General features: G+C 31.1%; 1 pseudogene; it reads left to right on the top strand.

Moving 5' to 3' along the window:
* Positions 1-3,704: 3,704 nt before the first annotated feature.
* On the top strand, positions 3,705-5,289 carry LOC112718279 (uncharacterized; annotated as a pseudogene).
* The last annotated feature ends 976 nt before the right edge of the window (positions 5,290-6,265 follow it).

Raw genomic sequence — 6,265 nt, forward strand, 5'->3', positions numbered from 1 at the left:
ATACGAGTATATTCGAAGTAACTCATATACTACTAGTTGTGATCCAGCCTCGTTGACTTTTATTTCAGCCTGCCCATCTTTGACTAAAAATAATAAAGCTTATAAATTCTCCACTGTTTGAGCAAAGGAGTTCCTATTCAAAATCAAATTCTCAAGCTTAACAACGTTATTTTTCCTTAAGATGTTAAACATTGTTAAAATATTTTTATCTGTATCAGCTTTCACTTCTCTTGGACCTCTGCCAAGCTGCAAAAAAAAAAAAAAAACAACAACAACAACAACAATGTGAAGGAAAAGGAAATTGTATCATAACTACATAATAAGCTTAGCATTCTGAGTAGTACACAATATTCTTAACTTCAATATTTTGACATTCTACTTATAGATAAATGGGTGATAAACTGATAGAAAGCAACTTACTAGAAATTAAGACATGAAAAGTCGAAAATCTATCAAAGAATTTTTTATCAAGTCAAAACCTCTTACTAACACGAATTTTTCTACCTTTGTCAATCGAAAACTTCATACATATTAAACCAGTTTATTACCTCTTCTGGCCGTGCCAATTCATTGGGCCTCACATGCTTCCTACTTCTACGATTAACAGCCTTCCTCTGCATTGCTTTAGCAGAAATAGGACCATTCCTGAAGGAAAAAATATTGAAAAAACATATAGGTGAGTATAGAACAAAGTCATCTATGGATATCAAAATTACTAAACAAAGTCTTCTAAATGCATTGAAGTTACATTGTACAGCAGCCGGAACTCGCTTTAAAAACATGTGATACTGATAGTCCAACATCATTCTAAGCTATTGGGTTTCTGGTGCAACCATCTGTGCTAGTACTTGATCCACCATGTCCTCCAAATTCTTCAAGAATGTACGATACAAATTCTGAAGGAGTGACTCCACCGTTAGCATGACCCTTCACAGACATTACCAAGGATTTCGTTATGTCCAACAGAGCCTTTGCATCAGCTACTTGTTCCTCTTGGTTTTGTAACTGGAATTAGATAGAACAACCAATCAGAATTGAGAAATTCATTTTAGTAGAAAAAACTATTAAACATCACACACCATGTCAATTAGTTACTCCTTGCAAAACCAAAACCGCTAAAAAATATTATATACTTTAAATTTCATGCAGGAATAGTATACTATGCTGAGACAATAAAGTTACAAGGATGCATAACAAAATTTGAGCATACAAATGGCAAATGAAAAACTTTCAGTATAAATTCTATTACCTATGTGCAAAATTTTTTAAAAGAACATCGTAATTATTATAATTGATTTAATAATTTTTCTATAGTTTGTTTAATTTCCGACCTTAACATTCAGTCAACTAGTACAGTGTTGATTACTATTGATTTCTTAAATGTTCAACAAGGCAGCCAAGCCAAACCTTACAATATAAATGCATCACAAGAATGTGTCGCTAATAACAGAAAAAATGAGCTTAGATACCTAGTTGATGCAACCTCTCCATTTCGCCAAATATCAACTCAAACTTCTTGGAATCAGCCCTTGCGATTTCATCCCTTTCATCTACAAAAAAAAAATGTAAGCAAACAGATAAAAGTAAGCATGGAAACAAGTAACATCAACAACACTATTTTTCTTTTTCTAGATTTGAACTTGTAAGGATGCTATAACTTCAATTTACAAGCATTTGGTTTCTATTTTGAAAAATGATCTATAGAAAATGAAACAATAGTAAAATAGAGCTGAAGGTTACAGAGATTGAGAAAAGAAAGGTAGAGTTCACCGTTAATCATGTTGTTGAAGGCAAGGTAGCGAGAACGAAGACCTCGACGGTTCGATAATCGGTGTCATCGTGAGCTGGAGGGAGCTGACGACGAAGCTTGGTGTTGATTGCGGTGCTGTGGTGATCGGAGCGATTCAATTGGTGCTTGACCATGATGAGAGAGTAACAGTTGTTGGTTGTGACAAATGATGCGACAGAGAAAGTAACTAAGACAAGGAGGTAACAAAGGTATAAACATTTTGAAAGATTGCAAGGTTTTAACTGCTGAGAGACACGCGAAATAGCATTCACGCACCAGCTTGCGCGACACGCCACTATTAATTTGTTGGAAAATATTACATAAAAATCATTAAAAAATATAAGTAATTTGAAATTTCAACCATTCAATAACAGTTAATTTAACAAGATGGAATTGACTAAAGTCTCAAAATAATTTTTAGATTTTTACACAAATTTTAAATGAGTTCGTAAATTTTTAATTACTTCAATTCAGATTGAATTTCATTCAATGATTCACGGTAATTCTTTTTATATTTTCTACTAATGACATGTCAATGTGACATATTAATCAATAACATGTTTTAAAATATGGTTCAATTACTTGTTATATGACAAAAAATATTAAAAGGACTAAAATAAAAATTTAGGAATCAAATAAAGGTAATTGAAAATTCAAACACTAAATTAAAATTTGAATAAAAATTTATAACTACTTTAAAGCTTAACTCATTTAGATGTTTAAAAAATAAGTACAAAAATGATGAAGAAATATAAATTACATGTTAGTTAAATATATGTTTGTTAGCTATTCAAATTTTTTTTATTTGTTATTTGTAACATATGAACTCTAAAATGAATATATTTAAAAAACAATAAATATCAGTTTAAGTTTTAAATACTTGATTTTTACTTGAAATATTAATAAAAAAGGACAAACTTTATCTATATTTCTATATATATGATATATAATAAGGATATGAAAAATAGTTGATATCCATATTTGAATTTGAATTTGTCTATAAATTTTAATTTGATGCTTTTTTTTATCTATTTTTCTAATTCAACAAGTATGATTAAAAATAAAACAATAAGTTTATAATTAATATAACATAATATTGAAATTAATTTAAAATATATATATTTTTTAATTTTTTTAGAATGCACATAGGTCAGGTGAAACCGGATTCATCTTGACTCGGACCCGGTCTTAAATGATGACCAGGTCTATTTTTTAAACTCGTACCCGATCCTAAACCCGATAAAATAACACCAAACTAGCCCTTAAAATGTTTGGATTCGGGCAAGATCTTCGAGTCACGCTGGACCATGTACACCCCTATAATTTACATAGAATTGTTATTCGACCCAAATGTATCAATTCTCATTTGTTACATTTGGATATTTTTAAATCTCATCTTATTTAAATATGTGATTATCTTAAAAATATATGGTCCAAAATTTTTTCACAGTTCTAAAAAGTTTGGTTATAAAAATTTTAAATTATCCAAGACCAAATTATAAATTTTTATTAAATGAGTAATTTAAATTGGTCTTCAATAAATTTTAAATCAGAGGCAGATTAATTTTTTTACTGTTTTCAGTAAAAAAAATTAATATGTATATAGAGTAAATAAATTTTAAATAAATTTTATTACAAAATAGTTTAAATAAAAAATTATCATAAGATAAGTTAATTTTCTACAATTTTATTAGAATCAAAATATCAAATGTAAAATTTTTCTTGAGAATGATTTATAATTTTCTGTAATTTGATTAAAAAGGTTAGAGACAATACTTTAAGTAAAATAAAAAATTAATCATATCAATTTAAATGGAAGATAAATATAAAAAAATTGTTAATGATTTGATATTTTTCATAAATAAATAAAAATTGCAGCACCTCCCACAAATTATATCATGTGTTGATATCTTCTTTGAGTAAAATCTCTTTCGACAAGTCCTCAATATCCAAACCCAAGCTCTAACCTCTATTCTCTACTTCCAAGACACTGATTTGAGCATCAGGATCCGGTTTTAAGAGCAAACCCACCTGTAAAAACCAGTTCTTTCTTCCCATGAATTCTTTTTTTGTAGGTTCCTTTCACCCCATAACCCCACTACTATGCAAATTCCACCAAAACCTTCAATTGAAGCACCAACATGTTTATCTATGTGGCAGTGCTTTCAAATTTTCATCAAATTTCTGAAAATCAAAACCCATTAAGCCTATTTCAACTTTGCTGCAAGCCACTAAGTTAGACACACAATCCCTGCTGGTTCTACATCCGTTGTTTACATTGAAGAAGTTGTTGAAAAGGACTGGTCTATACTTGATTCTGTTCAGTCAAATTCTAATGTAGAATTCAAGAGAAGCATTGAACATATTGTATCTGTTGGGAATGTTGCAGAGGGTTCAAGGGTCTTAGTCTCAACTGGGTTTGAAGAGTTTGTGGATACATTGGTGGGTTTGTGCAAGTGTCTTTTTGTGGTGCACGATTCACTTCTGATATTGGCTCTTATTAAAGAGAAATATGATAAGGTTAAGTGTTGGCAAGGAAAGATTGTGTATGTTCCAGAGAAATGGGCTCCTCTTGATGTTGTTTTTCTCTATTTTCTTCCTGCTTTGCCCACTTGATGAGATTTTGGGGTCTTTGGCTAAGAAATGTTCACCTGGTAAGTTTTTCTCTTGTGGTTGAAGTTTCTTCTTTTCCTTATTACTATGCATTTGCAAATTGTGTGTTTGAAAATGGACTTGATTTTTATGCACCATATTTTACACACATTTCTTAAAAATCATTCAAAAGAATCCATTTATCTGGATGACCAAAAGTTTGATAGTGCCAAAATTGGTTAAAAGAATGATGATACTGTGGATATAGTTTGGTTATTAATGATGTATTATGAGATAAAACTTAAAACGTTTTGCAATTTTAATTGTAACATCTACACTTCTTCACACATCTTATCTTTCATCAAGCTTTGAATAATGTTTTGCCCCATTAAATGAAATTGCTCTAGAGAGAATGCTATTTGCATTCCAAGATTTCTACACCTATTACCAAAGTCTGGCTCTTAATTTGCTTGAACTAAAGTTTGAATAAGAGGATAGATTAAAAATGTCAAATTTCTAATACTCCTTAGTTACTACTTTGGTATAGAAGCTAAAATTTTCAAATGTATTAGAACAGTGCACCAAATATAGTAGCAAACTTGATAGATTTTCTTATTGCACATATATTTTAGCTCAATTGTTGTTCCCTCTTTTGAAACTTAGGTCAGAGCTCTGGATACTTCTTATTCTTTCTGTAATTTTGGATCTAACCTGTAGGTGGACGGGTGATTATCAGTCATCCACAAGGGAGACTAGTGTTAGAACAGCAACGAAAGCAGTATTCGAAAGTTGTAGTTTTAGACCTACCTGATAGGACAAGTTTACAAATTGTTGCAGATGCTCATTCTTTTGATTTGGCTAAATTTGTAGATGAACCTGACTTTTATTTGGCTGTTCTAATTTCCTAGGAGCTTAAAAACTAGAGTAGAGATTCATAGTAGTAGACAATTTAGTTGGACTTTCCTTTTTATGGTTTTTGGCTTTATGATTGTTACCTTTGAATTTTTGGATGAAAAGTGAAACTATAAATCAATTCAATGTTGCTGGTACAAAAGGCTTCTCTTTCTTTTCTAAAATACATTGTCCATAATTTTGAAATTGTATACTTAATATATTTGTCTTTGTAAATAACTTTGGTTTAGCACTTGCCCACTGCTGCATATTAAGTTCTTAGTTCTATATACTATTATGAAACTATAACTCCCAATCAGAGTATTTGCCCCCTATACACTGGCTTACTAAATTGAAGATTGAAACTAAGTAAATGAGGATCACAAAGAGGCAGGCAAAATATGACCTACAACTAAGGTGGAAGTCATTTATTAATGCATGAAATGCATGAGGAGTTGGTAAAGGTCATGTAGTGTGTACTCGCCACATATTTCATTTGAGTAATCCTAGCCTCGTTCCGATGAATTCTTTGCGGAATCTAGGTAAATGAGCCTGTGGAACACCAGATCCACAATAATCAGGTACCAGTGTTGTGATACACCACTATTTTATGATATATTTTGTATTGAATTGAATGGATTTTGTCAACTATTCTCACACTTATTCATGTAAATTGCATGTTTTTAAGTTTTCTTCCTAATTTTGTGCTATGATTGAAAACATGCTTCCTAGCTAGGCCTTAAAATTGTTAATTTTTAATTCTCCTTTATTACCATTCGATGCTGTGATGTGTTTTTTAAGTGTTTTCAGGTTTATAAGGCATGAATGGCTTAAAGGATGAAGATGAAGCATGTTAAAGTAGAAGGAACACAAGAAATTAACGACTTGAGAAGCGAGGAGCGATGCGCACGCATGGCTGACGCGTACGTGTGATCAAGAGCGTCTTTTAGTGATGCGTAGGCGTGACCAGTGCAGAAGTTCAGACGACGCGTA

This window comes from Arachis hypogaea, chromosome 10 (genome assembly GCF_003086295.3).
Source record: "Arachis hypogaea cultivar Tifrunner chromosome 10, arahy.Tifrunner.gnm2.J5K5, whole genome shotgun sequence".
Taxonomy (NCBI): Eukaryota; Viridiplantae; Streptophyta; class Magnoliopsida; order Fabales; family Fabaceae; genus Arachis; species Arachis hypogaea.